Source organism: Doryrhamphus excisus, linkage group LG14 (genome assembly GCF_037039965.1).
Source record: "Doryrhamphus excisus strain RoL-2023G ecotype Guam linkage group LG14, RoL_Dexc_Guam_v1.1, whole genome shotgun sequence".
In the NCBI taxonomy this organism is placed as follows: domain Eukaryota; kingdom Metazoa; phylum Chordata; class Actinopteri; order Syngnathiformes; family Syngnathidae; genus Doryrhamphus; species Doryrhamphus excisus.
Genome location: NC_136370.1, coordinates 20,005,657 through 20,020,773, shown reverse-complemented (window position 1 = coordinate 20,020,773; position 15,117 = coordinate 20,005,657). Strand labels below are relative to the sequence as shown.

General features: G+C 43.9%; 1 protein-coding gene across 2 annotated transcripts in view; it reads left to right on the top strand.

The window, feature by feature from the left end:
* LOC131140235 (BRF1 general transcription factor IIIB subunit a) overlaps positions 1-15,117 on the top strand; it is a 273,391-nt gene that overhangs the window by 112,737 nt on the left and 145,537 nt on the right. The gene's annotated exons all lie outside the window — the stretch shown is intronic.

Sequence of the window (15,117 nt, the reverse complement as noted above, 5' to 3'; positions counted from 1 at the left end):
CTGAGCTAATGGCTTTGGAACTTTGGAGCTCCATGAAGTTTTCACGGCGTCAACGTGAGACGCTAAGTGTTTGCACTCGAGACGCACCGACGTCAGCATGTTTGTGGACAACAACTTCAAGTCTTGGAGTCTTTGAATGGGATTTCAACACTTTTGAGGTCAAATTGACTCGAAACGCTGCTCAGCTCGGCGAGAACCAAAAGACGAAGGATGAGGATTGGTTATGCTAGTTTATATTAGCAGTGATCAACCTGATTGACAGGTGTCTGGATGGCCGCTAACAATGTTAAATCATCGCCTGGACACATTCCCATTTCCAATATGTCCTTTGGGAAGCTGGATGGAGTACCTTTAAACGCTGGTGCCCCCATTGCAGGCTTTTCCAGTGAGGGAAGCACGCATGTCTGATATTTGTGTTGCAGGTGACAAAATGTGGCCACCGGGCTGCACGTTGGACACCCCTGACCTACAAGGTTAGTTCGTGTCTGACAACATGCAGATGATTACATGCAAAGTTAGAAGAGCGAAGACGGCAATCTGATTGGAATATCCGGCGGAATTCCCCAGAACGCCACCTCTTTCCCTCCCTCCCGCCACGCCGCCCACCACTTTCCTTCGTGTTCCTAAATCCGTACGGAGCGTTAACACGCAGCACAATGGACGAGGCCAGCTATTCTGCCTTCATAATGCGAGGAAACGTTACCTCGGTGCATACGACAGAGGCCCTGGGGGGGGGACAATGAGGGAGGAAGACCAAGCAGGTGCCCACTTCCTGTGAAAATACACACACACACACACACACGGAGGAGCGAGAGGCGCTGGTGCGCCATGAACACATCAAGTCCTAACCACAGCAGACTGTGATGATCCTGCGGTGTAGCAACTCTTGGTAGACAGAACCTCCGGTCCAGGGGCGTCACTCGGTTCTGAGGACAGAAAAGAAAATCCAAAAAACAAATCAATCAATCAATCAATCAATCAATACATTTAATTTAAATAAAAGAAATACATTTTATTTTACATTAAAATGTCATCAATAAATACATGTACACAAGTACACACAATCTATACTGCAAAACCGCTGCTCAAGCACTGCAACCATTAATCAATCATATCATAATCACTATTATATTATTCATTGGCCTATTATTATTACTATTACTATTATTATATTATTACTATCATCATTATTCTTATTCTCATTATTACTGGCTGGTATTAGCCTGCTTATTGGCTTGCTTATTAGCCTGTTTTTGCCCTATTTCATCTATTTTTGTAAAAGATATATATATATTTTTTAAATCAATAAAAAATATCAAATAATTGATGGGGTCTTAAGAAGATTTTAGGGGGACGAGAAGAGGCCTCATGACGCCACAGCTTGGGCCCAGCATGCCTCATTATGCCGCATTCCTTCATCAACATCAACATTTCCGTTGACTAATTTGATGAGTGAGTCCAGAACCGGGTTGGGATCTGTGGTATTGGTTTTCATGAGGAGTTTTAACGGAACGCTCATTTCCATCAGGAACACCAAAGGACGAAGAAGAAAGGAAAGCAGCAGATGAAAAAGTCAGAGCAGCAGGACTTCATGTGTTCAAGGGCGTGTCCCAGAGCCGTTATCACCGGCCCGGATCGGACCAGAGCATTGTTACCCTCCACTGGTCTGGTCTGGGTGGCACCGGGTGGAGGAAGGTGCTGATGGACCACCCGAACAAAGGTGGCGTCCGTGTGAGGAAATGACACGTTCTCTTCCCAGATGTCAATCAGGCGCAGGACCACGCCAGGCCCAACACTGCGCTGTGGGGAGTGGGCGACGCTAACGTCACCCCACGGGTCCAAGGCCTGGGTGGGTCTTGGTCCTGATCAGCACCTGCCGTGTGTTAAGGGTTCTGATTCAACTTGGTGGTCTTCCATCCTGACAGCTAAACTTGTGGAGCAGAATGGTGACTCACGCACAACCCAGTAAGACCAGTAAGACCAGTAAGAGTCCAGGAAGACAAGTGGGAGGAGCTAACCAGGAAATAACCTCCAAGGTCCAATGCCGCTACGTGTTAGGCATGTTTCCGTACTGGGGGGGGGGCACCATCATGTACCTCGGTTTGAAGTTTGGCTAAATGTTTTGTTCCATGAACTCATTCAGCCCCAAAGACGTATTACGACGTTTTGATCAACACGACCGCTCACTCCGCTTTCCTAGTTTAGATCTTACTGTCTTACGGGAGGAAGGAAAGATATTGTCGTCATTGTATGTCCACTTCCTGGTTTTATTGATGAACACAAATATTCGAATGTGTGACCGTCAGCTGTGGTAGGTGCGTATGCGATAACCCGCACAGAGAGCTTTCCAGATCTTCCACAATCTGCACCTATTCCAGATGGATTTCCTTGGATTTCCAAAACAACGTCTTTGAATTGACCGTGAGTCAGGGTCATCCTCAGGGAGAACAGGAATGTTTTTGTAGCGTACTGCGTACTGCGTACTGCGTACTGCGTACTGCAGTTGGGACGTGTTTGGAGATAGAGCGCCACCTGTTGCTGTGGAATACCCTTACCAGTCCGGGAATGTCTTTGGAGACGTTTCGGGAGCTGAGACCATCATCAAGCTTTGTGTCCTCACAGCCGTGTGATAATGGGAACCTGAGTGGAGCATTGGGTTGGTGGGTGTGGGGGTGGGGGGGTGGGGGGGTGGGGGCGTGGTCCATCTTTTGTGAAGAAGTGCTGGCCCACCTATTTGTCCACCGGGACTCTTTGTAACGCTATCCTCCACTGTCATTTTCACCCTTTTATTTTTAGGCAAGGCTATTATTGCTGCCAGGGGCCGCACCCCCCCCCCCTCCAAACTGACACCCCCTCCCTGAGCCTCGGGCTTTGTGCTCCTGCACTCGGTCAGGTTGGAAATGTTTTTTTTTTCAGTTCTTTTAGCAGAGTGGATGACCACCGTGGTCCCAGACTGTGGGAATGTTGGAGGAGGGTGTCCAGGTCTTGGTCTGCTGCCAATATCCCATAATATGCGAGGACTCAACCACGCCGCTCACCTTGAAGGGTCCCAACCACAAGCAGACCACGCCATGGCATCGACTGCCTTCCACACACAAAGGAGATCACGGTCCCTTCATAGTTGGGTGGCTTATTCAAAATGAAGCTACGCTCCCTCGTTACACCTCGTTACACCTCGTTACACCTCGTTACACCTCGTTACACCTCGTTACACCTCGTTACACCTCGTTACACCTTGTTACACCTTGTTACACCTCGCTACACCTTGTTACACCTCATTACACCTCGTTACACCTCGTTACACCTTGTTACACCTTGTTACACCTTGTTACACCTCGCTACACCTTGTTACACCTCATTACACCTCGTTACACCTCGTTACACCTTGTTACACCTTGTTACACCTCGTTACACCTCGCTACACCTCGTTACACCTTGTTACACCTCGTTACACCTTGTTACACCTCGTTACACCTCGTTACACCTCGTTACACCTCGTTACACCTCGTTACACCTCGCTACACCTCGTTACACCTTGTTACACCTTGTTACACCTCGTTACACCTCGTTACACCTCGCTACACCTTGTTACACCTTGTTACACCTCGTTACACCTCGTTACACCTTGTTACACCTCGTTACACCTCGTTACACCTCGCTACACCTCGTTACACCTCGTTACACCTCGTTACACCTCGTTACACCTCGTTACACCTCGTTACACCTCGCGACACCTCGTTACACCTCGTTACACCTCGTTACACCTCGTTACACCTCGTTACACCTCGTTACACCTCGTTACACCTCGTTACACCTCGTTACACCTCGTTACACCTCATTACACCTCGTTACACCTCGTTAGACCTCGTTACACCTCGTTACACCTCGTTACACCTCGTTACACCTCGTTACACCTCGTTACACCTCGTTACACCTCGTTACACCTCGTTACACCTCGTTAGACCTTGTTACACCTTGTTACACCTCGTTACACCTTGTTACACCTCGTTACACCTTGTTACACCTCGTTACACCTCGTTAGACCTTGTTACACCTTGTTACACCTCGTTACACCTTGTTACACCTCGTTACACCTCGTTACACCTCGTTAACAGTAGAGGGCTGAGGCTGTCAGCCAATCAGCAGCTTAGTTGCTTAGATGCTGAAATTAGCACCGAATGTTAGTTGCTATGGTAACAACACAAAATATTGGTATTATTAGCAATATTTTTATGTATATTAATACTATCAAGTATCAGTCATATGATGATTATTAATATTATACTATGAATATCATATTCATTATTATTACTGTCTCAAAAGTGAAGAACGTCTGGATCTGCGTGTTACGTCATATCTGAGCATGCGCTGAAAGAACGAAAGAATATTTGGGTCCATGTATACGTGGCTATTGGAATATTTGGGTCCATGTATACGTGGCTATTGGAATATTTGGGTCCATGTATACGTGGCTATTGGAATATTTGGGTCCATGTATACGTGGCTATTGGAATATTTGGGTCCATGTATACGTGGCTATTGGAATATTTGGGTCCATGTATACGTGGCTATTGGAATATTTGGGTCCATGTATACGTGGCTATTGGAATATTTGGGTCCATGTATACGTGGCTATTGGAATATTTGGGTCCATGTATACGTGGATATTGGAATATTTGGGTCCATGTATATGTGGATATTGGAATATTTGGGTCCATGTATACGTGGCTATTGGAATATTTGGGTCCATGTATACGTGGCTATTGGAATATTTGGGTCCATGTATACGTGGATATTGGAATATTTGGGTCCATGTATACGTGGCTATTGGAATATTTGGGTCCATGTATACGTGGCTATTGGAATATTTGGGTCCATACGAGCCAAATGGGAAGTACTTACAAACACATCTTGTCCACTTCCTTGCAGCGATGAGTCCTGTGAGGCGTCGCCCACTCAGGTGTGTTTTGTTAGAGTGACACCCGATGCCTGGCAACTATCTGAGTGTGTGTTTAAGTACTGTACAACTGTGTGCGTTACCGCAGCTGCTCCAGACTGTAACCTCTTCCCATACCCCCCCCCCCCCCCCCCCCCCCACACACACACCACTTGACCCCCTCAGCCTGAACACTTGTGCGCGTCACTTGAGCTCGGCAAACACTTCACTTGCAGATTGAATTTTACGAGCAAATAAAGACAATGTTTGTTTTGCTTTGAAAGGACGTGGCGGACTAAAGCTTTCATTCAGAAGCTGCTTTTTCTTGATTGACAGGTGTCTTATGGTTTGGCGAATGAGCTGCTACCGTTGATAAAATGTAATAATACGATGGTGAAATGGCAGCAATAGTGAACATCTGACAAACACGTACTTGACAATGGTTGCTCACACACACACACTGTTGCATCTATATTTAGCCATCTCATTAAGGCTGTGCTAATGACGTATGAATGTTCTAATAAGACAGCAGGACAACCTACTTACACTTAAACAATCATTGAAATACTATTGCAATTAAAACATGGTCGCCATGTCAGGATATTATGTGTCATTAAATGTATTAGTATTCATGGACCCAAATATTGCAATATCCACGTATACATGGACCCAAATATTGCAATATCCACGTATACATGGACCCAAATATTCCAATAGCCACGTATACATGGACCCAAATATTCCAATATCCACGTATACATGGACCCAAATATTCCAATAGCCACGTATACATGGACCCAAATATTCCAATAGCCACGTATACATGGACCCAAATATTCCAATATCCACGTATACATGGACCCAAATATTCCAATAGCCACGTATACATGGACCCAAATATTCCAATTACATTCGCTTTATTTGCTGAAACGGAAAGAATGTAACCTTTGTATATGCCTCATTCCCAAAGAAAAGTGCCAATCCAAATGACCATATAATGGGATTCACGGGGGTGGAATATTCCTTTCCCAAATCCGATTGAGGTATCTTGTACCTGCTCAAACGGAAAGTTGTCAGGGTGCGTTCTTCTTCTTCTTCTGTTGTTTATTGGCGGTTGGCAAGCAGCTTTGGTGTGCATTAGCGCCATCTGTGGAACAGAATCTAAACCCTTCTATACGCCATTCACAAGTCCAGCTTTATTAAAAAAGAAAATATATATCTATATAAAACATGTCCCCAGTTTAATGATAAAATATTAGCAAGATTTAATTTGATCTTTTCCTGTTTAAATTAATCCCGGGTGCGTTCTTTCAGCGCATGCTCAGATATGACGTAACACGCAGATCCAGATGTTCTTCACTTTTAAAAATGGAGGCCAGCAATCGGCACTGGAATCGGCTGTGGGAAGTTTGTTTTTGATCCAAACTAAATTTCAAGACTGGACGAAGGAAAAACTGGCAATAGGGAGTTATTCCAACAAGTGAAAGAAAAACTCTGGGAAGTCAGTATCACGTGATGTTGATGTTTACGTTTTACTGGGCATGCCCCATGGACTATTCTGGTTGATTATAGCGGCGCATGTAGACAAGAGATTGGAATATTCCTTTCCATGGATACCAATGTTTTTGGAAAGGTCATACGGAAAGATTCCATTCGGAAAGAAAAAAACTCCTCATGTAAACGTGGCTAATGCTCCAAGAATTGAAAAAATTGAATATTTTGAAAAATAAAATGACTGAGCTGACGTTAGAGACCATTTGTAGCAGGAGGGGTGAAAGGTCAGGACCTACATGACCCTGAAAGGACACGAGGTGAGGCCTTGAACTGTCCCACCTTTAGGAGCCGTCATAACTCATCTGCAAATCAATCAATAAAAACATCTCCGTTCTTCTCTTCATGTTGCACATGATGGGAAGCAGGAGAAGCAAAGAAAGGACAGAAATAGGAGATAGGAAAGGAGGAAGGAGATAAGGAAAGGGATGCAGGAAGAATGAAAGGAACGAGAGAGGCAGCGTGTCAGAAAGACTGAAGGAAAGGGAAGGAAGAAAACGTTTTGGAATGTTTTATTCATTTGAACCAGGAACAATTCATTTAAAAACAATCGGTTCCACGTCAAAATAATGTCAATAGAAATCATCTCTTCCTGGGTCAAACTTTAAAAAATTATTTTAAAAATGTATTAAAGCTATTAAAACATTTATTAAAAAAATAAATAAATAGATAAATACATACATGAATAAATACATTAAAATTTCAATTTAAGAATTGAAAATAAAAAATTAAAATTAAAAAATAAAACAAATTTAAATTAAAAAATGTAAAAAATAAAAAACTTAAACTATATAAAGGAAAGCAGGAAGTGAACAAATGTAACAGTTACTGATTGTAAAAGTACCAGATGGCGGGGTAGTGTAGTGTGGGGGTGTCAACACGCTGTACGGCGTTTGTACAACACGTTGGGTCTTAGTCCAGTACTCCTCAAGAAGCACACTTGCAAGGCAGAGTGTGAAGAATCAGCTGAGCATATCTTCATTCATCAAACACAAATGATGATGATTATTATTATTATTATTATTAGCGGGTGTCGAGCCTCCTTTGACCAACACAATCGCTTGCATGCGGAGCCAAGATTTAAGACCCTTGGCTGCGGTGGAAGCGTAACGCTTCATCAACGTTGCACAGGAGCTGCTTGACATTGGAGCCAAATATGGAGGTAACGTGCAGGTGGAAGACGTACTGCCATGTGCACACGCACCGAAAACATCTTGATGATCCCCACGACCTCTGGGAAAATACTCTGTGGTCTGACGAGGTAAAAGTAGAACTTTTTGGAAGGTGTGTGTCCCGTTACTGTACATCTGACGTAAAAAACTAACACTGCATTTCAGAAAGAGAACATCATACCAACATAAAACATGGTGGTGGCAGTGTGACGGTCTGGGACTGTTTTGCTGCTTGTTTTTCACACCGCTGTGGACTTTAATAACATAAATCATTGAACCTGAGTTCAATCCCACCCTCGGCCATCTCTGTGTGGAGTTTGCATGTTCTCCCCGTGCATGCGTGGCTTTTCTCCAGGTACTCCGGTTTCCTCCCACATTCCAAAAACATGCTAGGTTAATTGGCCACTCCAAATTGTCCATAGGTATGAATGTGAGTGTGAATGGTTGTTTGTCTATATGTGCCCTGTGATTGGCTGGCCACCAGTCCAGGGTGGACCCCGCCTCTCGCCCCAAGACAGCATATGTATGTCTCTACGTTAAAAGCGGACATTTTAAAAAGATAAATAGCCATTGATGATCAACTCCTATACCATTGATCAATTCTTGTAAAGTTGGGTTTGCAGCTAGCAACACAAACCGGAAGTCCTCCTAAGCATTCCAGCGTGACCAATCACAGCGGAGTGGGAGTAAGTGGAACACATGAAAACAGACCTGTGGGAAGGCCGAGAGACAAAGAAATCCAAATGAAATAGGTGCAGATTCTGGAAGATTTAGAAAGTCTTCTCTGCTGGTTATGTTGTGTTGCTGCTCTATAGGAGTCCACAACTCTATGGGGGGGGGACAAAAATGAGCATAACTGGTCCCCTTTAACACTGACAATTGAACGTCACTCCTCTTCAAATTGTTGTCTTGAGTGCCCTCTAGTGGAGAAGCATCCAATATACTACAGCCAAGGAGATGTTTGCTTTCTTTTGAAGTGGTTTTCAGCGGTGATTGTGTCTTCATCGTGAGGGTCAAAGGTCGGAGGTGTTCTTCGAGGCTGAAAGGGCATACAAGTGTTAAAAAATAAAGGATGGGCATCTAAAAAAAAGTCTACTTATGTTTCTCAGCATTCACTGCACACATATCTGATACTTGACCGCCACCTGCTGGTAAACATGTATCATTACATCCTGTATCAAACAGCTGGCTGAAAATCACAATATATAATATACAATATTATTTATGTGGCACAAAAACAACTCGAACAAACCAGCTCCATATTTGTGCTTCAGGAAAGTTTCAGGCTCCCCAAAAAGAAGCATTATCTTGTTTTGTTGAGGATATGCTCTCACTCATATTTCGTCACTTTTTCATTTTAAAAAAGTGCAATATTCATTTTGGAAGAAAAATACGACATATAAAAAGACAATAAAATATCCTCAAGTATTCTACACTATAGGTTATTAGATTAAAACGCGGCAAGATATGTCGCTTGGAGAAAAGCTATATTGCAAGAACAAGGCAGTCAGAAGTCAATGAGACTGTGAACTATTGCATGGCAACATTATGCATGATAATACGGTAATGTGGGAGGGACCGTGCACGAGGCACATTAGGAACACTTGGCAATGCAACCTAACTTGGTGTGTTTTTTTCCCATGGGAGTTCAACATCTGCTTCAAATAAGATAATAATAAACCATTTCGAGACGCACCTGCAACGTTTTGACTCGGTTAAATAAAAATGTTTGTTTGTCCAATCATATATCATTGAACTTTTACTTAAATTAACGTTTAAAATCTCGTCTTGCCACGTGGGCCCAACCCTCGTGCATCTCCTCATCTCGTGAGTTAGGTGGCTCGTGACACTCCTAATGATTGAAATGTTATATTTTTATTATTATTATTATTATATTGAAAATACTACATGCTATTGCTAACAGAAGCAGTTGAATTTTATGCAACATGAGGAATTAAATGCGTATATTTAAAATATTTGTAATCGCCCCAGTAGGAACGCTTTGTCGTTTTTCTCAACAGGAGGCGCTATAGAGCCATTCAGAGGTGCCAACGCATTATCTTTATATTCTTCTTATTCAATTATCTTCCAGTTTACATGGATATTTTAGCACATAAAAACAACCAAAAAAGTTATCAGTACACACCTTTACTGTCCTTTTTTACAATTGTATTAATACAGTGTTGGATCATATGGTGTGTTGTTGAGGATGAAAAAAAAGAAGTTAGCATAGCATTAATACTTAAACATTTACTGTGTTCCAAAAGGAGAAAAAGGAGGAAGAACGTTAACCCACCTTATTCATCCTGCATTCATCTATGATTGTCTATTTAATGAACATTATTCTTGTTAGAAAATGGTTACCTGGTACGTTAAACACAGCAAGCGAGATATGAGATAAGAGATATGGGTTTACATACGCTCCGCTTCTTCCTACTCCTTTTCATATATGTTTGTGCAAAGGTGAAACAATTTGATCCCCATAGCCCTTAGTGCTGAAGTTGCGGGTTCAATCCCTGCTAACCAATAGAGATTTCATCAGTGCCAGTCCCAAGCCGGGATAAATGGGAGGGTAGAAACGAAGCCAATAACTTAAGAATAAGGGTAACTATTCCATTAATATACGCCAAATGTCAAAGTTTTGATTAGTATTGATTTTGATGTGTGCTACGTGTTCACCCAACGAAGGAACAAAGTTGTGTCTATCAAAGCCAATGTTTTGGTTATTGATGCAAAGGGCTGCTACGAGGCCTGCCCGACGAGATGGCCATCCAAACAACACGGCGGAGAAGCAACAGTCTTCTGATGGCGACAACAAGCACGTATTGGAGATGTCGGGCGGTGACGCAAATGGACGCCGCAACGTCTCTCTGATGGAGCGTCCATCTCCTTTGTCAACCTCACTCCGCTCATGTTTTCCGATTTCATTTTCCATCACATCTGGAACATCTGGACACTAAAAGGCCTTTTGTGGCCGAGTAGAACAATGGCCAGGGAGAGACAGCGACAGAAAGCAGAGTTCAGGCCTCGTATGAACCTCCTCCTCCCGCATTGTCCACTGAGAGCTCGGTGAATAGCGTCATTGGAGAGCGTCTGTCCGTGAAGAGTAGATCTCTGGAGAAGAAGAGGAGGAGGAGGAGGAGGAGACACGTCTAATAAAAAAGGCTAACAGAGAGAAAGCCACAGTCAAATGAAAGTATTAGCTCTCCTGGCATGAATATTCAAGCTCCAGAGTTTATTCCGGATGAGCAAACATTGGGCGACGTTTCAGCGTGTGTGCCCTCATAAAAGTCTGTTTACTGGAGGGGCCTGAGAATTAATGACAGGCGCTCCGTGAAGACCCAAAGCTGCGCTCAAAATCTCCCCCAAACTTTTCAAGATAAAAAGTTCCTTCCTGGGAAGGTCAGGTGACATTTGATGGCAGCGTCAAGTGGTTAGCATTTGCTAATAACGTGCTTTCATTCAAGATTCTTTCGCTTCCGTCTTCTGGTCTTGGTGATCGTATTTTATCTGGTGGACCTTCAGACGGTGACCCGTGCTACGTGGTACTCTGTGTTCTTGGATGCCGCCCGTGTCGTAAATAAGCCGCCAAGGCCTCGTGAAGATGAGCGCTCGCATGCGGCGAGCTGCACCGTGACTCACTCGTGTTTGGACTAAACGTGCATCTTTTAAAGCGGACGACATACGTGTCATCGGAACATGATGGCGACTCTGTCCAATGGAAAAGCGGAAAAAGAAGTGAAGCACGGTCAAGTTCAAAACGCCAACACGATTCTTGTGGAACAAGTGGAATTCATTCATTCATTCATTTTCTACCGCTTATCCACACGGGGGGGGGGGGGGGGGGGTCGCGGGGGTGCTGGAGCCTATCCCAGCTGTCTTGGGGCGAGAGGCGGGGTCCACCCTGGACTGGTGGCCAGCCAATCACAGGGCACATATAGACACACTGTCACAGTGTGGAATTTATTATTAAACAAAAACCATACAAGCCAAAGAATAAGCAAAACTGACTACTTTAAGGCAAAACAGCAAATCTGCACTTGGCTTTACTTTTAGGACTGTAACTCCACCTCACTTCCTGTCGATATTATTGTTATTCTTCTTTGCTCTCTTGGAATAATTGTCCTAAAACGATGTCAACGCCAAAGGACAAAAGGAAAAGCAAACCTCCAACCTCCAACCTCCAAAAACAAAGCAGTCTTGATTTGGTTTTACGGCGTCCTGGAACCTCCTGTCAATATTCTCCTCTCCAGATTAGTGCCATGCTAAGCTAACAAATGTTAGCATAAAGCTAGTTTGTGTCTCCTGGTCAAGGACCTCCAGCAGCTCATGTCCTGCCAGAGAATTTCTTGAAATCCTTAAATTTCCCAGACGAGAGTAGGGGGGAGGAGGGACTGAAGGTAGGAAAGTTCAAGGCAACCTGTCCTGGCGCTCCTCGTCACTCCCACGCCGCTCTCCCTCTGTTGGCGTCCGCCTGACAATTAAAGCTGAAAGATGCTTGAGACGAAACATTTGGGAGGGAGGAACATGATCTCATGCTCTTTTTATTGCACAAATGAATCGTCCGTCCGTCGGAGGCTTGTGGTAACCACGGCAACCAGGCTAATCAACAAAACTCATTCAAACATTAAATACTGCATTTAATATAACATGTGATTGCTGGTTTTGTTTGCACCAATAAACGTCTTCAATGCACGACTGTTTTTGGAGGAGGGGCTACAGCTTTTAGAAGCCAATCAGAAAGTCACACACTTTGTACGGGAATTACCAACATCCCGTTTTCACCTTACAAGTCGAAAACATAAACATAAAAAAACATGGCGAGCGGTGTTTTGTTGTTTATGAAGATATTTTGACGGCTAACCTGACGAATCCGGCCATCTCTGTGTGGAGTTTGTGTGGAGTTCTCCGGGTACTCCGGTTTCCTCCCACATTCCAAAAACATGCTAGGTTAATTAGCCACTCCAAATGGTCCATAGGTATGAATGTGAGTGTGAATGGTTGTTTGTCTATATGTGCCCTGGGATTGGCTGGCCACCAGTCCAGGGTGTACCCCGCCTCTCGCCCCAAGACAGCTGGGATAGGCTCCAGCACCCAGCGACCCTGGTGAGGATAAGCGGTAGAGAATGAATGAATGGATGAACCTGACGAATGTCCATCATTTGTAACTTGCAGACGTCAGCTTTCATGCTTCAATGTGAGGCGCAGTGACGCCAGAACTCCATCGGTCCCCCCCGACACCCCCCGTCAACATGAAAACGATTGTTCCGCATCCAAGCCGTCATTAGCCGTGGAGCAGCCGGAGCACTGAGGACGGCCTGAAGTAATTCCGACGTAATTAAAAGGAAGAATTAAATTAGAGACAGTTCGTCGAGACGGGGGGGCGGGGAGGGAGGGGGGGTATGTCTCTTTTCTGTCCATGCTCGTGGAGCAAAGGCAAGCAGAGAAGAAGGAACACTCAGTTCCCCCTCGCCTCAGCCACCCATCCTGCTGCATGTGGGGGGGGGGGGGGGGGGCATATAGACTCATCATCAGAAGATAATTGGACAGGACTCACAAGAATGTACGAATCACAACAACAATTCCCAGTTAGACGGAAGGATTCATGGAAAAATGACTTGATTGAATCCCATCATTCCTTTCCATGTACTAACATGACATACAAGGAACAGCCATGGCAACCACAATGTCTGATATCATTAGCTCAATTCATCATTATTAGCTCTAAGATTTTATGATTTATCATAACACATCTCTTTAAATACTAAATCATTGAATTATTATTTATGTTATAAAATTATACAGCGGTGTGAAAAACTAGCGGCAAAACAGTCCCAGACCGTCACACTACCACCACCATGTTTTACTGTTGGTATTCAGCTTTTATCTCGTCAGACCACAGAGTTTTTCCCCAAAGGTCTTGGAGATCATCAAGATGATTTCTGGTAAGATTGAGACAAGCCTTAATGTTCTTTTTGGCCAGCACTGGTTTTGGTCTTGGAACTGTGCCATGCGGGCCGTTTTTGCCCAGGGTCTTTCTTATAGTGGACTCATGAACACGGACCTTAACGGAGGCCTGCAGTTCTTTGAACGTCGTTGTGGGGTCTTTTGTGACCTCTTGAATGAGGCGTCGCTGCGCTCTCTGGGTCATTTTGGTTGGCCAACCAATCCTGGGAACTTTCACCACTCTGGCATGTATGGCTCTCACTGTGGTTTGCTGGAGTCCCAAAGCTTTAGAAACTGCTTTATAACCTTTTCCGGACTCTCTATTATGTTTTAAGGTGGGAGGCAATCACTTTTTTGGATTTTTATTTCGCCCTAATAAAAAGGGAGAATTTCATTTTGTGTTCAGTTGTGGAGTTTGATGATCTGAAGCGTTTAAGAATCAGGAATGGGGTAAACCTTCCTTCACACCACCGTATATTGTTTATGTAAATATGCGTTACATGGGTTCAACTTGTTCAAAAATGGCCACCAGAGTCTTTACATTTTTTTTTCCAGTATGCGGTCCTCGGTGGAAAAGTTTTGGACACCCCTGCTTTAAGAGAATATCACATCCTATTACATTGGCGGCTTCCTCACCTTCTGTATTATCATCTTTGGTCTGAGGTCTGCTGTCTGTGAAGTACATATAGAGTATATCAAACAGATTCATCGTAGGCCTTTGAATGCGTCTGCTCTGCTGTGAGGTTGAAAGAAGGACATCAATGAATGTGACTGACCTTTGTCGCCTTCAACAGACTCTCTCTTCATCCACACGGACCAGCCAGGTCCACTTTAAATGGATGTGGAACACGAGGTCAGCGTGTGAAATGAAACACAGTGACCTTGCAGCGCTGCACAGATAAGTTCCGCAAAAAAAACATAAAGTCGGGGCATCAGAAGGTCGCTGCTAACCAACACTGCACTTCAAACTTTACATTTGACATTCCTGCCGATTTAAAGTTCGATTTAAAGTTGTCACCACGCCCAGGAAGGTTTGAAAAGGCAATTAAACAATTCAATTGACTTGATCACTAAACAACTGGAAAATGAGGTTGTAATTATCCAACGCCCCCCAGAGAGTTTACTGAACCGCCGCCATCTTGGCTGTGACGTCATGCCACCAGCACTTCCTGGTAACCGGACACAAAGCACAGCGATGGACGCAAATAGTCACAACAATAACAACATTCACGGATACTATGCTGTGATGAATAGTTATTCATACAGTGTACATTGTTACTACATACACGCATACAGTCGTTTTTCAACAATTACACTTAGGACATCCAAATAATAAACAGAATAAAACACATAAAATTCAGTGATACAAATGATGCATTTTCGCCATGAATATGAGAAGAAATAGCTGCCATAAACGAGGTCGATAAATGGCGGAGGTTACACATGGCAAAAATAGGGGAAAACTGCGGGAAAATAGGATCTAAAGGAGACCTAAATTGAAACTTTATGAAC